Here is a 24,064-nt window from a genome sequence, read left to right as displayed (position 1 = left end):
TCCAAGTACGCCTGGCTTTCAACACACTGCACCACTGCACTCCATGCCATGTATTTTACTGGATTACACCTCCTGCCATACCCTTCTTTAGGCTGACTGAAACCACCACAAATGTTCCTTCTATGGTTCCTATCCTAGACTGACTACATTCTGTATCCATGCCCACCTGCCGTGTATTTCCCTGGGTAAGATGTTATTTCTTCCACCTCTACACCTCTGGTCAGCTTTACTGTTAAGCTGGCTGTACCATGCACCATTGCATCTCCTGCTGAGACTTTATCTAGGCTGGCTATTTCATCCACTCATACACTTTCTACTTATTACTTTCCTAGGCTGGTTGCACCCTGTACCAGTGCACCTCTTAGTATATCCTACTGTAGACTGATTTAACCTTAACTATATACTACCTGCAAGATTTGCTCTATAATGAGTGGTCCCTCCTCCAATATACTTCCTGCGTGTCCTCATCTAGCCCTAGTGATTTTATTCCTTCTGCATTTTTTGCCAGATCATCCCATAGGCTGAATATACTTTTCACCCATGAAAGATCTGCCAAGTGTCCTCTAGGTTGAATTCTTCATCCTCTCATGCCCGTTCTGCCAGGTCCTGCCTTAGGTTGTATGCTCCCTCCAACCATACACTTCTTGCTGATTCTCCTCAGGCTGTTTCCAATTCACACAACATAAATTCTACTGTTTCCTTCCCTAGGCTGCCTATATCCTCCAAACATGCACCTTCTGCTATTCTCTCCTAGGTTAAATGCCCCAAACAACTATGCATGCCCTGAATACTTCTCACCTTGGGATGGAAGCTCCCTGAAACCATACCCTTCCTACCTTATCCTCCCATAGGCAATCTGCACATTCCACCCCTCCACACCCCTACCACATCTTATCTCTGGATGCTCCCCTACCAGTGGATTTCCTGTTGTGACTTCCCCTGGTTTGGTCATTTCCCCACCTACGATGCTCCAGGTGAGTGCTCCACTGGCTAATGCTCCCATTCCCAATGCACTTCCTTCCAGGTAGGCTGCTAAGTTAACTGCGATCTGCATCCATACACCTCCTACTATTTCTCCTCCTAAGACGGCTGCATTCTTAATTCTTGCACTACTTTTTTGGTCCTCCTTTTGGCTAACTTTAACTGCATTCCTGAAGATCCTCCCATGTCCTCCCCTAGGCTGGTTATACCCTGCAACTGTGCACTTCCTGCCATATCTTCCCCTGGGTAGGTAGTACCTTCCACCTTTGCATTTCCTCTGAGTTTTCCCCTAGGCTGGCTGCACCCTGCACCCATGCAGCCATTATCAGAGGCTTCTTTAGATAGACTCTACCATCTACTCAAGTACCTTTTGCTGAGACTTCATGTGATAGTTAACTTTAATGTCGCTTAGACTGGGCTAAGGAATTCCCATATTAAAACTTACTTCTGGGTGTGTCTGTGAGGTTGTGAGATGAATATCTGAGTCAGTGGGCTCAGTAAAGCAGATTGCCCTTCTCAATGTGGTTGGCCATCATCCAATCCATTGAAGACCCAAATAGAACAAAGATTGAGGAAGGAGCAATTTGTCCCTTCTCTTCCTGCCTCACTGCTCAAGCTGGAACATCTCACCTCATCTTCTCCTGTGCTTGGGCTGGGATTTACACCATTTGCTCTTCTACTTCTTGGGACTTTGAACTTGGATTAAAATTCACCACTGGCTTTCCTGGGTTTCTAGTTTGCTGATGGCAGACCGTAGGACTCCACAGCTTCCATAATGACATAAGCCAATTTCTCATAATAAACCTCTCTCTCCATACACACACACCATCACCACCATTACAACAACACACACACACACACACACACAGAGAGAGAGAGAGAGAGAGAGAGAGAAATAAGTTTGTGGAAAAAATGCATGAGAAGATAAAAATTTTTTAAATGTACTGTATTACTCGTCTTAAGGTCCATCAAGTTCAAGACACCTTTCTAAACAATGATACCACTCATATAGTTCATCCCTAAAGAACAGAGGTTCCTGGAAATTTAATCATGTCAATGCAATCTTTTTTATGGTTAACTAAAATAAAATCTTTAAAGATCTTTTTAAGATAAGAAAACAAAAAGAAGCCAGAAAGAGCCAAATTAGGACTGTAAGGTGGATACTTTATAATTTCCCATCAAAACTCACAAAAATTGCTCTTATTTGATAAGAAGAATAAGTAAGAGCATTGTCATTGTGATGGTTAATATTGAGTGTCAACTTGATTGGATTGAAGGGTGCAAAGTATTGTTCCTGGATGTGTCTGTGTGGGAGTTGCAAAGGAGATTAAAATTTGAGTCAGTGAACGGGGAGAGGCAGACCCACGCTCAGTCTGGGTGGGCAGCATCTAATCAGCTGCCAGCATGGTCAGAACAAAGCAAGCAGGAGAAGATGGAAGAGCAGACTTGCTGAGTTTTCTAGGCTTCATCTTTCTCTGATGCTGGATGCTTCCTGCCCTCGAACATCAGACTCCAAGTTCTTCAGCTTTTGGACTCTTGGACTCACACCAGTGGTTTGTCAGGGGCTCTCGGGCCTTTGGCCACAGACTGAAGGCTGCACTGTTGGCTTCCCGACTTTTGAGGTTTTGGGACTCGGACTGATCCACCACTGGCTTTCTTTCTCCTCAACTTGCAGACAGCCTATAGTGGGACTTTACTTTGTGATCGTGTGAGTCAATTCTCCTTAATAAATTCCCTCTCATATATACATGTATCCTATTAGTTCTGTCCCTCTAGAGAGCCCTGAGTAATACAGTCCTGATGGAGAAGGACTCTCTGGTGAAGATTTCTCAGGTATTTTTCTGCTAAAGTTTTGGCTAACCATTCTCAGAGCACTCCCATAATAAGCAAATGTTATTGTTCTTTGGCTCTCCAGAAAGTCAACATAGAAAATGTTGTGAGCATCCCAGAAAACTGTTGTAATGACCTTTGCTCTTAATTGGTCCACTTTTGCTTTTTTTTTTTTTTTTTCCCTCCAGGTAGAAATCATGTTTCCTTTTAATTGAATACTTAATTCACAATGTTTCCTCTCTTCCTGCTACTCTGGTTATAATTAGGTCCCCACCTCTCAAGAACATTGCACCTGGCCAGATTGAGAGCCAATGTGAACATGAGCCCCAAACCAGGGCTTTCGGACTAACAAGGAACAGCCAAGCCAGCCTCTCCCTTCACTTAGAAAGGGATTATGAAGGGGAGGGTCCAAATCTCCATCATCCAAACACAGAAAACCAGGAGCTCCATACCATCATGGAAACCAAAATGTATCAGGAATGAAGTACAGTACACCTTCACATACTCAAGGTCAAGATGGGTTTGCAGAAATCGTATCTGACCATCTGGCCTCTGCTAGTAGATATGCCCTACCCCAGCATTTTTAAGAGAATATGTTTTTGTTTCTATACTTGTATTATTTTCCCCAAGGGGTATAAAATCTACCAAAAAGAATAAAATGAATCAGAATAAATCAGCTCACTCACAAAAAGCATTCTTGGGTAATGGTTTTTAGCTGCTGAGCTTATTCAGCACGTTATTTAAAAGTGGCAAAATTCAGGGCAATCTGAGAAGAGAATTCAAAAGTGGCAGCTACAGGTTTAGGTAGGACACACATACATACAACCCCCATTTTTTTCAGTGTATATGTCAAGAGGTCAAGACCCCTGATCATCAAAATAAGTTATTTTGTATATTACAGTGCACAGGACAACAGAGGGAAAGACGCTTTCTTGGAAGTTTACGACAAGGCCTTTTGCAAAAGGTCCACTCCAAAAGGACTGGAGCCCAGTGCCTTGTGGCCTTCATTAACTTGACCCCTCCTCTTCTTTGGTTGCAGTGGCCTCAGTGGGAGCTGTTTCTTCTACTTGTTCTGCTGGCTTCTTCTCCCTTTCCTCTTCCTCATCCTCATCCTCTTGGGGATAGAGGTCTGGGTATTTCTGCATGCATTCCTGCATGGCCCGGAACTGGTCTACACAGTCTGACCCCTTGATCTCTTCCGTGCTATAGTGGAAGCAGGAAAAGGCTGACTTGAAATGTTCTCCACAGGGACCGCTGGCCATTCCCCCGAGGCATGGGCAGTTCCAGTTAATGTTTCCATTTGGCAGTATCAATCCGTGCTCCTCGTATGGATCATTGGGGTCATCGGCCACCATTTCTGCATTGCTTGGAGTTTCATGATCTTCTTTGGTTACAAATATGATTCCATCCTTCCCTTCCTGCCGGCAATAGGACATGGCTGCAGCCCGACCCTGAGACCTTGCAGAAGCGGCAATGGCGGTAGCTGCAGCTTTATGCCGTGACCTCCTCTCCTCAGGCAGCCACTTTTGCTTTGACTGGACCATTTTCACTTCTTAGTAGCCATTGCTTTAATTTGCTTTGTCTTCAGGATCATACTGGTAAAGCCAAGTTTAATCTCCTATAAACATTCTTTGAAGAAATGCTTCAGGATCTTGATCCCATTTGTTTAAAATTTCGATTGAAACATTTGCTTCTGTCTGCAGCTGATCTGAGCACAATGGTTTTAGTGCCCCTTAAGTGGAAAGTTTGCTCAACTTTATTTTTCAGTCATAATTGTGTAAACTGAAGTAATTGAGATGTCTATGGTATTTGACTACTGCTAATGCGGTTAATCGCCAGTCCTTTTCAATTAGGGCATGAACAAGATTATTTTTTTTTCCTTGAAAATTGATGCAGATGGTCTGCTACTGTGAGCTTTATCTTCAACATCATCTTGTCCCTTCTTCTTCTTAAAGCTAATTATCCATCCGTAAACCGCTGATATTTGGGGACATTGTTTCCACAAACATTTTGTAAAGCATCAGTGATTTCACCATGCTTCCACTCCAGCTTCAACATAAATTTGATGTTTGTTCTTCCTTTAATTTTAGCAGAATTCATGTTGCTCTCTGGTTGGGGCCCTTTTCACACTGATGCCTTATCCTTCTTAGTACCTCAAGCCAGATCTTGTTCAGACATGTTACAACAAGGTAGGGTGAATTTATTTTGGTGCAAAAAATGTTTGCATTTTTCCATATTTCATACTTTCCATGAACTTTGTGAAGATCTCTTATAATATACATATATGTTCTGTTTCTCTGCAGAACCCAGGATAATATAACTCTCACTGTTTCCTAATCTCATGCAAATGCTGAAAGATCCTCTCTTGAGCTGGCTGTATACTCCAATTTTACAAACCCACCACAATCCCTCATAATCTGATTTAATTCTCTCATGCAATTTATTCCACTTCTATTCCAAGTCTGACACTTTCTCCACCCATGCACTTCATTCTGGGTCCTTCCCCAGACTGGTTACTTTCTGCACCCATACAAAAACTCATGGGACCTTCCCTAGGCTGAATGCCTTTTTTCATGCACTTCTTTCTGAATCTTATCCTGGAATGGGTACTCCCTTGGTTCATGTACTTTATGCAAATTGTCCCCTAGGGAGTCTGATTCCTATACCTCTGCACCTGATCCCATGTGTTCTTTCAGGCCAAATGCATCCTCCACTCTAAAATCTTCTGTCAGATCCTACAAGAGGCTTTCTGTAGCCTCCCCCATATATATCCTGTAGGTTTTAACCTCAGATAGCTGCAACTTCCATCCAGGCACTTATTGTCATATCCTCCACTAGGCTGGATGCTCTTTTCACCCATGTACTTCTTCCCGGATCCTGTTCTGATCTGGCTTATCCAGACACTGATGCAATACTCTGTTGTATCCTCCTGTAGAGTTGCTGCACCCTACAATCATGGACCTCTGGTCAAGTCCTCCTCTTGCCTGAATGCTTCTTTCACCCATGTACTTCCTGGTAAGTCTTCCTGGGGGCTGGCTTCAAATCACACTCATGCACCTCCTGTCAAGTCCTCCCCTAGGCTAAATTCTTCCTCAACCTATGAACTTTCTGCCAGGTCCTCTGCTAGTCTATTTGCACCCTGAATTTGTATGCCTCCTAAAATATCCTCCCTGAGGCTGGATACATTCTCAAGCCATGCACTACCTGTTCATTTCTACCTCAGGCTAGACTATCCCTCCACCAACGCACTTTCTCCTGGTTGCTCCACTAGGCTCACTACACATTCTACCCAGGGACTTTGCAAGTCCTCTCCTAGCCTGGATGCTTCCTTCACTAATGCAGCTCTTCTCAAATCCTCTCTTAGTACATATTTTCATTACACTGATGCATTATCTGAAATATCCTCCCTTTAGTTGACTGAATATACCACACGTGTACCACCTACTAGGTTTTCCCCTTTATGGATTCTTTCTTAGACCATGCATCTCCTATCAAGTTCACCTCTAGATGGAGTGCAATATTTCCTCATGGACATACTTCTGTGACTTTTTCTAGAAGACTGGAATCTCCACCATGCACTTTCTGACATTTCCTACCCTCAGTTGGCTGGACCCTCTATCATGAACATCCTGCCTGGTGTTTTCTTAGGCTGGGTATTCTTCTGACCCGTGCAACTCTTGCCATGTTCCTTCCTAGGCTAACTACACCCTCTACTTACATACATCCTGCTATGTAATCCCCTAGGCTAGTTGCAACTGGTGCAATTTTACAGAAATTCCCCCCTTGGGAAGATGACACCTCTACTCATGTTCTTCCTGCTAAATACTCTCCTAGACTGGCTGCAACCTCCACTAATTCACTGCCACCCAAGAAAACCCCTATGTTAGCTGTACCTTCCACCTATGTACCTCTTTCCGGGTTCTTGCCTGGGCTGGATAGTCTCTACGCCCAATCAATTCCAGTGAACACTTCTCGTAGGAAGGAGAATTCTTCTAGTGCTCCTTCTACTGAGTGTTCACTGTGAATAGATGCTTGCTTCACCATTGAACATCTTGTCATCTTTTCCCTGAGTCTGACTGCATCTCCCATCCATACACCCCCTAAACAGTGAAAATCTAAGTAAGCAGCAACTTTGTTTTAACTTTTATTTTAAGTTCAGGGGTACATGTGAAGGTTTGTTCGTGGAGGGTTATTGTACAGATTATTTCTTCACCCAGGTATTAACCAGTACCCAATAGTTACCTTTTCTGCTCTTCTTTCTCCTACCACCCTGCACCCTCAAGTAGACCCCAGTGCCTGTTATTTTCTTCTTTATGTTCATAAATTCTGATCATTTAGCTCGCACTTAAAAGTGAGAACATGCAGTATTTGGTTTTCTGTTCCTGCATTATTTTGCTGAGGATAATAGCCTCCAGTTCCACCCATGTTCCCACAAAAGACATGATCTCATTCTTTTATATGACCACATAGTATTCCATGGTGTATATGTACCACGGTTTTTTTTTTTATCTAATCTGTCATCAATGGACTTTTGGGTTGATTCCATGTCTTTGTTATTGTGAATAGTGATGCAATGAACATCCGTGTGCATGTGTCTGTATGGTAGAATGACTTATATTCCTCTGGGTATATACTCAGTAATGGAATTGCTAGGTAGAATGGTAATTCTGCTTTTAGCTTTTTGAAGAATCACCATACTATTTTCCACAATGACTGAAGTAATTTACACTCCCACCAGCAATGTACAAGTGTTCCTTTTTCTCTGCAACCTCACCAGCATCTGTATTTTTTTTACTTTTTAATAATATCCATTCTCACTGGTGTGAAATGGTATCTCATCGTGGTTTTGATTTGCATTTATCTAATGATCAGTGTTATTGAGCTTTTTCATATCCTTGTTGTCCTCATGTGTGTCTTCTTTGAAAAATTGCTGTTTATGTCCTTTGCCCACTTTTTAATGGAATTGTTTTTCTCTTGTAAATGTGTGTAAGTTCCTTACAGATGCTGGATATTAGACCTTTGTCAAATGCATTCTTTGCAAATATTTTCTCCCATTCTGTAGGTTATCTATTGACTCTGTTGATAATTTCTTTTTCTGTGCAGAATCTCTTAAGTTTAATTAGATACCACTGTCAATTTCGTGTCTTTGTCATGAAATCTTTGCCCATTCCTATGTCAAGGATGGTATTTTCTAGATTGTCTTCCAGGATATTTATAGTGTTTTGGTTTTACATTTAAGTCTTTAGTCCATCTTGAGTTGACTTTTGTATGTGGTGTCAGAAAACGGTCCGGCTTCAATTTTCTGCATATGGCTAGACAGTTATCCCAACACCATTTATTGATAGGGAGGAATTTCCCCATTGTTTATTTTTGTCAGCTTTGTTGAACAGCAGATGGTCATAGTTCATAGGTGAGTGGCCTTATTTCTGGGCTCCCTATTCTGTTCCATTAGTCTTAGTGCCTGTTTTTGTACCAGTACCATGCTGTTTTGGTTACTGTAGCACTGTAATATAGTTTGAAGTTGGGTAACATGATGCCTCTAGCTATTAGGATTTTCTTGGCTAATCAGGCTCTTTTTGGTTCCATATAGATGTTAAAATATTTTTTTTCTAGTTCTGTGAAGAACGTTGTTTGTAGTTTGATAGGAATAGCATTGAATCTGTACATTGCTTTGGGCAATATGGCTATTTTAATGATATTAATTCTTCATATCTGTATTAGTCCATTCTCACACTGCTATAAAAAACTACCTGAGACTGGTTAACTTATGAAAGAGAGAAGTTTTACTGACTCACAGTTCTGCAGGCTGTACAGAAAACATGATTGGGAGGCCTCAGGAAACATACAATTACAACAAAAGAGCACAGGGGAGGCAAGCACATCTTCATATGGCAGCAAAAGAGAAAGAGAGTGAAGGGGGAAGTGCCACATAGCATCAGATCTAAGAACTCACTCACTATCATGAGAACAGCAAGAGCAAAATCTGCCCCCATGATCCGGTCACCTCCCACCAGCTCCTTCCCCCAACATTGGGCAGTACAATTTAACATGAAATTTGAGTGGGGACAGAGAACATAACCATATGATTCCACCATGGCCCTCCCAAAGAATGTGTCCTTCTCGCATTTCAAAACATAATCATACATTCCCAACAATCCCCCAAAGTCTTAACTCATTCTAGCATTAACTCAAAAATCCAAATCCAAAGTCTCATCTGAGGCAAGGCAAGTCCCTTCCACCTATGAGCATGTGAGATTAAAAACAAGATAGTTACTTCCAAGATTCTATAGGGGTACAGGCATTGGGGAAATGTTCCCATTCCAAAAGGGAGAAATTGGCTGAAATAAAGTGGCTATAGGCCCCATGCAAGTCCAAAACCCAGCAGGGCAGTCGTTAAGTCTTAATGCTCCAAAATAATCTCTTTTGACTCCATGTCTCATCCAGGGGACACTGATGCAAGAGGTGGACTCTCAAAGCCTTGGGCAGCTTCACCCCTGTGACTCTGCAGGGTAGAGCCTCCACAGCTGCTTTCATGGGCCGGGATTGAGTGCCTGCAGCTCTTCCAGGCCCACAGGGCAAGCTGTTAGTGGATTTACCATTCTGGGATCTGGAGGACGGTGGCCCTCCTCTAACAACTCCACTAGGCAGTGCCCCAACTGGAGACTCTGTGTGTGGGCTCCAACTCCGCATCCCTCTGCACTGCCCTAGTAGATGTTCTCCATGAGGCATTTGTCCCTGCAGCAGACTTCTTCCTGGGATTTTCATTTCCTGGGATCCAGGCATTTTCATACATCCTTTGAAATCTAGGTGGCTCCCAAACCTCAAGGCTTGCCTTCTGTACATCCACAGGCCCAATACCATGTGGAAACCACCAAGGTTTGGGGCTTGTGCCCTCTGAAGCAATGGCCAAAGTTGTACCTTGTCCCACTTTAGCCATTGCTGAAGTTGGAGACCCTGGGATGCAGGGTGCCATGTCCTGGGGTTGCACAGAGCAATGGGGTCCTGGCCCTGGCCCACAGAATCATTTTTCCCTCCTAGGTCTCCACACCTGTGACGAGAGGGACTACCATGAAGGTCTCTAAAATACCCTGGAGGCATTTTCCCCATTGTCTTGGCTATTAACATTCTGCTCTTTATTTATGCAAATCTCTGCAGCCTTGAATTCCTAGCCAGAATTTTTTTTTCTTTTCTACTGCATGATTGGGCTGCAAATTTTCCAAACATTTGTGCTCTGATTCCCTTTTAAATATAAGTTCTAGTTTCAGGCTATTTATTTGTTTATGAAAATGAGTGTAGGCTTTTAGAAGCAGTCAGGCTAATTCCTGAAAGCTTTACCGCTTAGAAACTTCTGCCAGATACACAAAATCATCTCTCTCAAGTTCAAAGTTCCACAGATCTCTAGAGCATGGACCCAATGCCACCAGTCTCTTTGTTAAAGCATAGCAAGAGTGACCTTTATTCTAGTTCCCAAAAAGTTCCTTAGATCCATCTGAGATCACTTCAGCCTGGACTTCATTTTCCATATCACTATCAGCATTTTGGTCACAACCATTCAACAAGTCTTTAGGAAGCTCCAAACTTCCCCTCTTCTTCCTGTCTTCTTCTGAGCCCTCTAAACTGTTCCAACCTCTGCCTGTTCCCCAGTTCCAAAGTTGCTTTCACATTTTCAGGTATCTTTATAGCAATGCCCCACTTCTCTGGTACCAATTTTCTGTATTAGTCTATTCTCTATAAAGAACTACCCGAGATTGGGTAACACATGAAGGAAATAAGTTGAATTGAATAAAAGTTCTGCAGTCTGTACAGGAAGTGTGGCTGGTAGGCCTCAGGAAACTTACAAGTGTGGCAGAAGGGCAAAGGGGAAGCAAGTATGTTTTCACATGGAAGCAAGAGAGAGAGACAGAGTGAAGGGGAAAGTGCCACATACTTTTAAGACATCAGATCTCCTGAGAACCCACCCACTATTATGAGAACAGCAAGGGGGAAATTCACACCCATGATCCAATCACCTCCCAGCAGGTCCCCTTTCCAACACTGGGAATTTTATTAAACATAAAATTTGGGTGGGTACACAGAACCAAACCATAACACTATCCATGAGCATGGAATGTTTTTACATTTGTTTTTGTCTTCCCTGATTTCTTTGAGCAGTGTTTTGTATTTCTCATTGTAGAGATCTTTCGCCTCTCTGGTTAGCTGTATTCCTAGGTATTTTATTCTTTTCATAGCAATTGTGAATGGGATTGCCTTTCTGATTTGGCTCTCAACTTGGCTGTTGTTGGTGTATAGGAATTCTAATAATTTTTATACATTGATTTTTGCATCCTAACACTTTGCTGAAGTTATCAGCTTTTGGGCTGAGACTACGGGGTTTTCTAGACACAGAATCATGTCAAACAGATATAGTTTGACTTCCTCTCTTTCTGTTCGAATATCGTTTATTCATTTATCTTGCCTGATTGTTCTGGGTAGGAATTTCAATACTGTGTTGAATAGGAATGGTGAGAGAGGGCATCCTTGTCTTGTGCTGGTTTTCAAGGAGAATGCTTCCAGCTTTTGGCCCTTCAGTATACTGTTGACTATGGATTTGTCCCAGATGGCTCTTATTAGTTTGAGGTATGTTCCTTCAATACTTAGTTTATTGAGAGTTTTTAACATGAAGGGATGTTGAATTTCATCAAAAACCTTTTCTTCATCTGTTGAGATAATCATGTGGTTTTTGTCTTTAGTTCTGTTTATGTGATGAATCACATTTATTGATTTGCATATGTTGAACCAACCTTGCATCCTGGAAATGAAGCCTACTTGATTATGGTGAATTAGCTTTTTGATGTGCTGCTGCATTCAGTTTGCAAGTATTTTGTTGAGGATTTTTGCATGGATGTTCTTCAAGGATATTGGCCTAAAGTTTTCTCTTTTTTTCTTGTGTTTCTGCAAGGTTTTAGTATTAAGATTATACTGGCCTCATAGAATGAGTTTGGGAGGAGTCTATCCTCTTCAATTTTTTGGAATAATTTCAGTAGGAATGGTACCAGGTCTTCTTTGTATATCTGTTAGAATTGGGCTGTAAATCCTTCAGGTCCTGGGCTTTTTTTCTTTTAATTCATCAGCTATTTATTATTGATTCAAATTTAGGGCTCCTTATTGGTCTCTTCAGGGAGTCGGTTTCCTCCTGGTTCAGCCCTGGGAGGGTGTATGCATCCAGGAATTTATCTAGCCCTTCCAGGTTTTCTAGTTTGTGTGCATAGAGGTGTTCACAGTAGTTGCTGATGGTTACTTTTATTTCTGCAAGACCAGTGGGAACATTCACTCGTCATTTCTAATTGTGTTAATTTGAATCTTCTCTCTTTCTGTATTAGTGTAGCTAGCAGCCTATCTCATTAACTTTTTCAAAAAAAAAAAGCACATCTCCTGGATTTTTTAATTTTTTGGATGTTTTTTCATTCTTGATTTACTTCAGTTTGACTCTGATTTTGGTTATTTCTTGACTTCTGCTAGCCTTGGGGCTGATTTGTTCTCGTTTCTCTAATTCTTTCAGTTGTGATGTTATGTTGTTAATTTCAGACCTTTCTAACTTTTTGATGTGGACATTAAGTGTCACGAATTTCTCTCTTAACACTGTCTTAGCTGTGTCCCAGAGATTCTGGTATGTTGTAGATTTTTTCTCATTAGTTTCAAAGAACCTTTTTATTTCTGCCTTAACTTATTTGCCCAAAAGTCATTCAGAAGCACATTGTTTAATTTCCATATAATTGCATAGTTTTGAGCTATTTTCTTAGTCTTGACTTCTATTTATATAGTGCTGTGGTCCAAGAGTGTATTTGGTATGATTTCAGTTATTTTGCATTTGCCGAGGATTGTTTTATGTCCAATTACATAGTCTATTTTAGAGTATGTGCCATGTGGCAATTAGAAGAACGTATATTTTGTTGTTTTGGGGGTGGAAAATTCCATGGACGTCTGTGAAATCCATTTGGCCCTATGTTGGACCAGGTCCTGAATATCTTTGTTAATTTTCTGCCTGGATGATCTGTATAATACTGTCAGTGGAGTGTTGAATTCTCCTATATTATTGTGTGGGAGTATATGTCTCTTTGTAGGTCTCTAAGAACTTGCTTTATGAATCTGGGTGCTTCTGTGTTGGGTGCATCTGTATTTATAATAGTTGGATTTTCTTGTTGAATGGAACCCTTTACGATTATGTAATGCCCTTCTTTGTCTTTTTTATCTTTGTTGGTTTGAATTCTGTTTTGTCTGAAATTATGATTGCAAACCTTGCTTTTTTCTGTTTTTCATTTGCATGGTAGATTTTCCTCCATCCCTTTATTTTGAGCCTATTGATGTTGTTACGTGTGAGATGGGTCTCTCAAAGACAGCATACCATTGGGTCTTGCTTTTTTATCCAGCTTGCCACAGATCTGTGCCTCTTAAGTTGGGCATTTAGGCCATTTACATTCAAGGTTAGTATTGATATGTGTGGATTTGATTCTGTCATTGTATTGTTATTGGGTTATTATGTTGGTTTGTTTGTGTGGTTGCTTGGTTGCTTTATAGTGATAGTGTTCTGTGTGTTTAGGTGTGTTTTTGTATTAGCTGGTAGCAGTCATTCCTTTCTATATTTAGTGCTCCTTTCAAGATCTCTTGTACGGCAGGTCTGGTGGTAATGAACTCCCTCAGCATTTGCTTATCTGAAAAGGATATTATGTCTCTTTTGCTTAGGAAGCTTAGTTTGGCTGGTTATGAAATGATTGTTTTAAGACTTTTTTTAAGAATGTTGAATATAGGCTCCCAGTATAAAATCTTGCAGGAATTATCTGTATTTCCTGAATTTTACTCTTGGCCTCTCTAGCCAGGTTGGGAAAGTTTTCATGGATTATCTTCTGAAATATGTTTTTCAAGTTGTTTGCTTTCTCTTACTACCTTTCAGGGATGTCCATCATTCACACATTTGGCCTCTTTGCATAATCCCATACTTCTTGGAGGTTTTACTCTTTCCTTGTTATTCTTTTTCTTTATTTTTCTCTGACTCTTATTTCAGAGAACCAGTCTTCAGGTTCTGAGATTCTTTACTTAGCTTGGTTTATTCTGCATCTTCCAGGCGTGCACCTCATGATTAGTCCATGCTTTAGCTTGATGCTCCCTCTACCCATGCAGTTTATTCTTTGTCCTCCCTTTGCTGGTGGCACCCTTCACCTAGGCACACCCTGCATAGGCCACTGGTAGACTGGTTTTTCCCTAAACCCCCAGACCTGGTCCTAGGTCTTCCTATGGGTTGAATTTTCCCTATGCCTGTGAAAGTTGTCCCAGAACTTCTTCTAGGCTCTTTGAATTAGCTAGTTTACATATTCTGTGAAATTCTTCACTATACTTTATATTTCATCCATCCATGCACTTCCTGTGGTCATCTCCTAGGCTGGTTGGATTCTGCACCCTTGTTTCTCTTGCTTTTTCCCAATAATAGTATGGGTGTACATGTGACCCATAGACTATCTGACAATTTTTCACCTTATCTAGATTCACACTTCACCATGCACAACATGCTAGAACCTCCTTTGAGCTTGCTACACTCTCCAGATTGTACCTCCTTCTAAGACCTCCCTTTGCCAGGATGCCTCCTACATTCATCTCCTGCCATATCTTCCTGTAGACTGGATACAACCCTAGTCCAAGTATCTTATGTGAGCTATCCTCTAGGCTGACTGAATTTTACACCAATGTACCTGCTGCCATATCTTCCTATTTGCAGGATGCTCTCTCCACCTATGCTATATCTATCCTCACCTAGTTCTTCAACTAGGCTGACTGCTCCTGCTCCCCAAGCCATAAACTCTCTGTCAGGTCCTGTATAAACTAGCTACACCCTCCACCCATGTATCAGTTGCTGATCCTTCCTTAGGCTAGGTATTTCTTCCACCTATGAAACTCCTGCCATGACCTCTCCCAGATTATTTGCACCATCAACACACATATTTACTCCTAAGTCCTCCTTTATATTGGATTATCTTGCCAACCATAAACTTTCTGCTGTATCCTCCCATACCCTGAGTGCAACCTCAACATATGTACTACTGCCAGGTACTACACTACACTGAATATTCCCTCCCACTCTGCATCACCTGCTTTGTCATTCCCTAGGCTTGATTTTCAATACTCTTATGCACCTCTTACAGGTTCCTCCCCTTAGGCTGGAAGCTTCCTTAACCCACACACATCTAAGCAAATTCTTCTCTAGACTGATTGTATGCATATTCCATCTATGCACATACTGCCGACCCTAGCTCCCTCTATCTATGCCCTTGTAGAAAGATTCTCCCCTAGGGTGGCTCTGTCCTCCATCTATGCAGCGCCTTGTGAGTTCTACCCTTGGCTATGTGGTCCCTCCACCCATGAACTTCCTGATGAGTCCTCCACTATATTGCTGTGTACTGCATCCCTGTACCTCCTACAATATTAGGCCCTAGTCAGAATAGTTTCTGTATTTTTGTAAGGTTGTCCACGTTTTCTCCTTAGGTGGATATACCATCAACTGGGTACCTATTTTCAAGTACTCTTACAGGCCGAATGCTCCCAGTAATGGCAAACAATATTAGTACCCTACCTGAATGACAGCTCTTACCCCTGTCTTCTGCCAAGTCTTTCCCTAGGCTAGCTACACACCCCAAAGGTGAACTCCCCACAAGGTTTTGTCCTAGGCTTGATGGTCCCTTTATCTCGGACTTCATGCTAAGTACTCTAACAGGACGCCTGCACCCTGCATTCACCTCCTATCTCATTCTCCCCTACACTAGATTTTCCTTTAAACCTTCCACCTACTACCTAGTCTTGTCTAGAATGGCTGCATCATCTACTCCTGCATCTCTTGCCAAGTCTTCCTCCAGTCTGGATGCTTATAGGGTTTGGCTGTGTCTCCACCCAAATCTCACCTTGAATTGTAATAATCCCCATGTGTCAAGGGCAGCTCCAGGTGGAGATAATTGAATAATAGGGGCATTTTCCCCCATACTGTTCTTGTGGTAGTAAATAAGTCTCACGACATCTGATGGTTTTATAAATTGGAATTCCCCTGCACAAGCTCTCTCTTGCCTGCTGCCGTGTAAGACTTGACTTTGTACCTCCTTTGCCTTCCACTGTGATTGTGAGGCCTCACCAGCCATGTGGAACTTTAAGTAAATTAAACCTCTTTTCTTTATAAATTACCCAGTCTTGGGTATGTCTTTATTAGCAGTGTGAGATGCAGATGCTATATCTATCCTCACTCCTAATGCTGAATACTCTCCTAGCCTGCATGACACCTCAACTTGCTTCTGTACCCTCCCTGTTTTATTGCTATGCCCCCACCTACCCTGTCTACACTCTCCATCTATGTATCTCTTGCAAATCTTTCCCTATCCTTGTTGCTTCCTCCAACCAGGTAACTCCAGTCATACTCTCTCCTCGGTTGGCTCTATTCTCTTTTTCCTCCCACGATTGAATGCTTCCTCCACCAGTGTACCTACTGAATATTCCTCCACTAAACTGAATCTTCCCTTCACCCACACACTTACGGCTTAATCCTATTTAATCTTTATGCTTCTTTCACTCATGCATCTATTTCTGATTACTCCCTTAAGCTGGCTGGACCTTCCACCAAAATACTGACTACAGAATCTTCCCCAATTTTGGTGCACTTTGTATTTATAAACTTCTTGCTGTCTCCTTCTCTGTAGCCTCCATTCATGCATATATTATCACGTTATATCTTAGTCTGGAAGCTTCTTACACCCATGCACTTCTTGCTAAATCCTTCCCTAAGGTATATGTACCCTTCATTTCATGTACTTCACCATGTCTTTGCTTAGGATGACTGCACCCTCCACCTATGCATCTCCTATGAGGTCTTACCCTAAGATGGATAATCCTTACATTCGTGCACTGCTATAGACTGAATGTTTATGCCCACCCCCCAAATTAATGTTAAGTTCTAGCTCCCAAAGTGATGGTATTTGGAGGTGACAGTTTTGAAAGGTAATTAAATCATGAGGGCGAAGCTTTCATAAATGAAATTAATACTTCTTAAAACTGGCCCTAGAGATCTCTCTTGGCCCTTGCACCATGTGAGGTTATAGGAAGGAGACTGCTGTCTATGAAGTAGGAAGCGGGCATTCACTGGACACTGAATATGCTGGTGCCATGATCTTGAACTTCTTAGTCTCCAGAACTCTGAGAAATAAATTTATGTTGTTTATAAGCCACCCAGTTTATGGCATTTTGTTATAGCAGCCCGAATAGACTAAAGTGTGTGTCAAAGGCCAGTTCCTTTTCCTGGCTTGGCTACCCTCCAATCATGCACTTTCTGCAGTGTTCTCCATTAGACTTGCTGCATTCTAAACAGAGCAGATGCAGGTGCCATGCTTTCTGTATAGCCTGCAGAACAATGAGCCAATTAAACCTCTTTTCTTTACAAATTAACCAGTTTCCGGTATTTCTTTATAGCAAAGCAAGAATGGCCTAAAACAGTAACACAGAACATGAAAGGAAATCCATGGGTTAATGGTGCATCCAGCCTCTGGTAGGACCTAGCAGGAGGGGCATATCACCAGGGAATATATCCCCTAGGGTAGGAGTTGGTAGGAGGGGAAAGGGGAGAGAAAGCTTCCAGCCTAGGGTAGGATGCTGCAGAAAGTGCATGAATGGAGGGCACAGTTAGTCTAGGGGAGTATTCTGCAGGGAGTAAATGGGTGAAGGGAACATCCATCCTAAGGAAAGAATCTGGTAAAGTTCTTTTAGTGTACATTGCAAGCAGAATAAAGGAGGATTCAGTGGAAAATATATGGGCAGGAAAGTGTAGGCAGACTCATGGCTGACTGCACTTTTCAATATGTCCACTCCACCCAATACGTCAAACCAACACCACTAATCACATGTGGCTCGTCCCACCACATGTTTATTATTCATTGTAGAGTGTTCCAGTAGGCTGACTGCTACCTGGAATCATGAATATCCTGCTTGGTCCTACACTAGGCTGAAAGCAAACTTCACTAATTCACCCTCTTCGGGGTCCTCCCTTAGTTGAGTGCTTTCTCCAACTATGTACCTACTAGATACAAAGTGATAACATACTCCATCCATGTACAGTTTTCTGAGTCTCACCTAGGTATTGTGCTTCCTGCATCCATGCAAATAACTGCCAAGTGCTCCTCAATGCAAGATTAATTTTCTTTCCATATACTACCTGATGAGACGTCCTTTAGGCTTGGTATACCTCTTACTCATACACTTCATGAAGATCTTTTCCTACTTTTTTTCTACTTTTTCTACTTTTTCCTACTTTTGTAGTCTTCCTGTGCCTTCCACTAATACAGATCTTCCCGTGTTCCCCGTAGACAAATGCTCACTTTAGACATACACATCTTGCCAAGTCCATCCCTAGGCTGTCTGTACCCTCTAATAATCCATCTTCTACTCTGCCCTCCTTGAGTCTCTCAGACTCAAGCAATCCTCCCACTTCACGGACTCAAGCAATCCTCTCACCTCAGCCTCTCAAGTAGATGGGACTACAGGTGTGTGCCACCATGCCCAGCTATTTTTATTTTTCCAGAGATGGGATTTCAACATGTTGCCCAGGCTGGTCTTGGACTCCTAAGCTTGAGCAATCATCCCACTGCAGCCCCCCAAAATGCTGGGATTACAGGCGTGAGCCACCGTGCCTGGCCCCTATTATTTTCTTATAGTGGATGCTCCCACCACCCATGCACTTCCTCCTGATTCTTCCTAAGGCTGACTGAAACTACCTGGTCCAGCTTTAGAACGCATGCTTCCTATACTTATACACTTCCTCCAGATTATTTGCATTAGAATGGAAATCCCTCCAGCCCTGCCTCTGCTGATGTCTTCCCACATGGTGGCACACCCTCCACCGATACATCTCCTGCCAAGTTCTCCCTTATGTGGGATGCTGACTCCACGTATATACTTCCTACCGGATTCTCCCCAGAGGGTGACTGCTTTCTGCATCCATGCAGCTCTCACAGTGTTCTCCCCTTAGCTGAATGCTCCCTCCAATCAGGTACTGCATCCAGGTCTTCTAAAAGGCTGACTGAATCCCACATATATGCACCTCCTCCTATGTCAGCCCTAGGATGGCTGCATTCTAGACCTTGCACTTCCTACAAGATCTTCCACAGTGACTGCATATTGCAACCCTGCACTCCTCCCATGTCTTACATTAGACTGGATGCAACATTCTTCCATGCATCACCTGCAGAGTCCACCCTGGTCTTGATTCTCCTTCCAGTGATGCGTGGCCTGCGGGATCCTCCCCTAGGCTCACTTCACAAACCAATCATGCCTCTCAAGACTCTCCTTAAACTGAATGCTCCCTCCACCAAACTCTGACCACATTCTCGCTTAGGATAGCTGAAACTTAAATCCATACCTCTACAGCACGTTCTTTCATAAGCTGCTTGCATTTTCACCCACACACCTCCTGTCATATTCTACCCTATTCAGGATGTTCTCTCCACCTATGCACCTCCTACATCGATGTATCCCAGCATGTATGAACCCTCCACTCATGCATGGCCCTCAGGTCTTCCCCTTGGCTAGATGCTTCCACCACACATGGTCCTGTTGTGCCCTGACATAACCTGTCTACAACATTCTTACTATCCTCCTTTAGCCACAGCCTCCCATGGACTGGATGCATACCTCATCCACCCATGCGCTTACTGCAAGATTTTTCTCCCAATGTTGACAGTTTTCTGCACCCATGCACTAACTGCAAAGTCTACCTACCTGTCGGCTGAATGCACCCCCAACTATGCACTTTGTCCATGTCTTCTCCTAGCCTGACTGCACACTGTACCCAAGCATCTCCTAATATGTGCAGTCCTAGCTTGACTGCATACTTGACTCATGCAACTCCTGCAAGTTCTTCCTCTATACCGACTGCACTTTCAAACATGTACCTCCTTTCACATCTTCATAATTTCTCACTTCCATCTACACTCTTCCAGTAGAATCTCTCCTCAAAGGTTGCTGCTTCCTGTATCCATGCACCTCTTGCAGAGTCCTCACCTTGGCTAGATGCTCTATCCTACAATGCATCCCATCTTAATTCTTCCCCTAGTTCTATCTATCTATCTATCTATCTATCTATCTATCTATCTATCTATCATCTATCCATCTATCTGTCTACAGGGTCCCACTTTGTCACCCAGGCTGAAGTGCAGTGGCATGATCTCAGCTCACTGCAGCCTCAACCTCCTGGGCTCAAGCGATCCTTCCACCTCAGCCTCCAAAGTAGCTGGGACTACCGGTGTGTGCCACCACACCCAGCTAATTTTTATTTTGTAGAGACAGGGTTTTACCATGTTGCCCAGTCTGGTCTCAAACTCCTTGGCTAAAGCAATCTGCCTGCCTTGGCCTCCCAAAGTGCTGGGATTGCAGGCGTGAGCCACTGTGCCTGGCCTCTTTCCCTAGTTCAGCTGCAGCCTTCTTCCCATGCACCTCTTGCTGCCACCTACTGTAAGCCAGCTCCACACTCCACTAATTCACTTCCTGCCCCTCCCCTGCCCACCTCAGGCTGGCTTCAATCTTAACTCATGAATCTTCTGAGGATCAACATTTAGGCTGAGTGTTCTCTCTAGTCTTGTCTCCTGTCCTCTTCTACACTGGCAATACCCATGAGCAATACACCTACTGCCAAATTATCCACTATGCTGGATATCCATGTACTGCCACAGTTTTTCTCCTTAGTCTGTATGCTTTTTCCACTATGCATTTCCTTCCAGGTCTTCCTCCTAGCCTGGATGCACCATTCACCCATACATTTTTCTATCGTGTCCTCCAATATACTGGATGATCTCTCATCACTTGCATTTCCTTCTGAGTTATCCCCTAAACTACCTGCACATTCCACCCTGGAACCTTATGCCAGGTCATACCCTAAGCTGGATGTTGTCCTCACCCATGCTTCTCCTGCTACTCCTTTATGCTGGATGCATTTGTGACTCATGCACCTCTCCCAAGTATCTCTGGCCTTAACCCATGAGTCTCCTGCCAAAACTTCTTCCCTAAGTTGGCTCCAGCTTCCACCCATGCACTTTCTGTGAGATCCTATCCTAGATATGCTGTGACTTCAATCTATTTACTCCATAATAAGGTCAAATTAAGGAAAGATGCTTTATCTACTCAAAGATCATCTAGAAGGCCCCAGATCCCATTATCTTCATCCTGAATGTACCCTCTACTCATACACTTTTTACCAAGCCTTTCTATGGGATGGCTGTTCTATTCAATCATGAATTGACACAATGATCCTCTCCAAGCCTGAATACTTCTTCTAATCATGTACCTCAAGCAATGACTTCTCCTAAGTTGACACCCTTGACCTATGTATGTGGTGTCCTTCCCTCAGCTAGAAGCTCCATGTACCCATGGAGTCCTGAAATTAAAACATACTCCCCTAGAATAGATACTATCTCCACTCTTGAACCTCTGCTTGTGAAGTTGACTGCATCCACCACTGATGCATTTCTAATTGAAGTTTCTACTATCTTGTCTATGCCTTCCAGCCCTATACCTCTTGCCAAGTTCTTCCCTAGGTTGACTACATCCTCCACTGATGCACTTCCTGCTGGGCCCCACCCTGTGCTCCATGTAACTTCCAACTATGCACCATGTGCTAGATCTACCCGTAGGCTGGAGGATCCCTCCACCAATGGACCTTATGCCAAGCGCTCTCATAGGCTGCCTGCACACTTCACAGTACACTTCTTGCCTTCTGATCCCTTATACTGGATGATCCTTCCAACTACAAACCTAGTGTCTTGTCCTTACCTAAGCTACATGTTTGTTTTACCATGCACCCTTGCAGAATCTTGCCAAATCTTCTACCGTGCTGGGTGTAATTTCCCCTGAAATTACTCCTGGGTCCTGTCCTAGGCTGGATGCATTTTCATGTCCATGTAATTGCTCCACTGATGCAATTCATTTCAGGTCCTCTCTTACCCAGCATGTACCCTCCTGAAGGGTCCTTTTTTAGGCTCAATGCTCCTTCCAACCATGCATGCCCTCCAAGTTTTCCCCTAGGAGGCTAGCAATCTCTTCTCATGCAAATCTCACTGAACCTTTCTCCAGTCTCGTTTCTCCCTCCTTACACATTCCTACTTCAGAATCCTTTTTTAGGCAGGATTCTAGCTTCATCAATGCAGATCCTGTTTGTTTCTACCTTTGGTTGGCAGAAACATACACACAGGTACTGCATGATACTTACTCCACTATGCTGAATGTATTCTCAACAGCTGCCTGGCCCTTCAGTGCATTCTTCACCTATACACTTCTTTTTTTTTTTTTTTTTTTTCTGTTCAGAGGTGACACATTTATTCTGTTTACTGACTACTGTCGAGAGAAAGCATGATGTGACCCTATGTACTGTGTGTGGGAGGAGGAGAGAAGGGTGTACATTTTGATTTGAATAGATATCTGTTAAATTACCTTCCCTAAAGGGTGTATCCATTTACATATGCTAAGAACATACGTAGCTATTCGTATCCCCACATGCTTGCCAACATAGTATATTAGCAACCTTTTAAATTTTTGCCGATCTTTCTCATTGTTTTAATTTTCATTTCCCTGATTAGCGATGAGCTTGATCCTCTTTTTATTTTTATTTATTTATTTATTTATTTATTTTTAATTATACTTTAAGTTCTAGGGTACATGTGGATAACACCTATACACTTCTAACACCATCCTCCACCATTGGCGATGCACTCTGGAGCCACATAACACATGATACATCTACTCTAGGACTAATGTTTCCTCCTTGCATGCGTCTTCTGCCACATTCTGTACTAGGCTGGATGCTCTCTCCACCCATGCACCTATTTTTGCAATCTTCTAGACTGACTCCACTTTGCAGTGATGAATCTGGTGACATATACTTTTCATGGCTGGCAGCACCTTCCACCCATGCACCCCTTTCCTATGTCTACCCATAGGTTGGCTGCATCTTCCACCAATGCACTTCCTACCCTATCCTCCATTAGTCTGACAACAGCCTCTGTCTATACATTTCCTGATGAGTTCTCCCTTAGGCAGTACACTCCCTCTACACATACAATTTCTCCCAAGTCCTGCTCTAGAATAGTTGTAACTTCCACACATGAACCGCCTGTCTTATATTCCAATAAGCTAGGTGTTACCTCCACCCACGAACTAACTACTGGGACCAGCCACTGACTGGATGACCTCTATGCATATAGGTCTGTAACCTAGTTCATTGAACCTATTCCCCTCCTACCATGTCCTTCCTAGGCTTGATCTCCTTTCACTTATACACTTCCTGCCTGGTCATTCTCTAGCCTGACTGTGTCCTGTTTTTGCACATACTAAGAGACTTCCCTTTTTCTACCTTCTCCATATGCACATGCATTTTTGCAATTCCTACCTGAGGCTATACCTTGCACCAAAACACCTCCAAATATGTCCTCTGATAATGTGACTGCATCCTGCACCCACGCATCATCTGCTATGCCTACTCTAGGCTGAATACTCATTTCAAAATATGCTTTATGCCGTCTGTCCTCAGGCAGTGTCCCCCTTATATATAAGCACTTCCTTCTGCTTCCTCTCCCAAATTTGTTTAAATCTCCACACATGCACTGACGGCATGCTAGGTACTACGCTAAGCTAGATGCTCCCTCCACTCATGGACCAACTGCAGGGCACTCTCCAAGGTTGGATCTCTCCACCACACATGTATGACCTGCAGATGTTTCGACTTAAACTGGAAACTTCCTCAACCATGAGCCATGGAACACGTCCTCCCCTAGACTTGATGCTTCCTTCACCTGTGCACTTCTTATTGGATCTTCCTCTAATTTGGCTGTATCCTTCACCTCTGAACCTCCTGCTGAGATACCCTCCACATGGTTACTCCCTTCATCCGTACATTTCCTGACACATCTTACCTGAGACCGGCTGTACCCTACACGGGAGTGCCTCTTAGTATATCCTCTCATACAGGCTGCCTGCACTCTGCATCCATGCAACACCAGCCATGTCTACTCTGGGTTGAATGTTCCCTCCATGCATGTGATTCCTGATGAGTCTCCCTTAGGCTGAATGCTGCATCCGCCCACACTCTGTCAGATCATCATCTAGTCTGACTGCACCTTACAACATACCCACTCTAATGTCTGTCCCTAGAATGGCTGCAACCTCACTCAATTCACCACTAGACTGGTTGCACTCTGTACCTATGCACCAC

At 43.0% G+C, this 24,064-nt stretch overlaps 1 pseudogene; it reads right to left on the bottom strand.

Moving 5' to 3' along the window:
- Positions 1 to 3,535: 3,535 nt before the first annotated feature.
- LOC105499036 (mitochondrial intermembrane space import and assembly protein 40 pseudogene) lies at positions 3,536 to 4,318 on the bottom strand (annotated as a pseudogene).
- Positions 4,319 to 24,064: the final 19,746 nt, after the last annotated feature.

This window comes from Macaca nemestrina, chromosome X (genome assembly GCF_043159975.1).
Source record: "Macaca nemestrina isolate mMacNem1 chromosome X, mMacNem.hap1, whole genome shotgun sequence".
NCBI classification, from domain to species: domain Eukaryota; kingdom Metazoa; phylum Chordata; class Mammalia; order Primates; family Cercopithecidae; genus Macaca; species Macaca nemestrina.
This window is presented reverse-complemented; position numbering and strand designations above follow the sequence as displayed.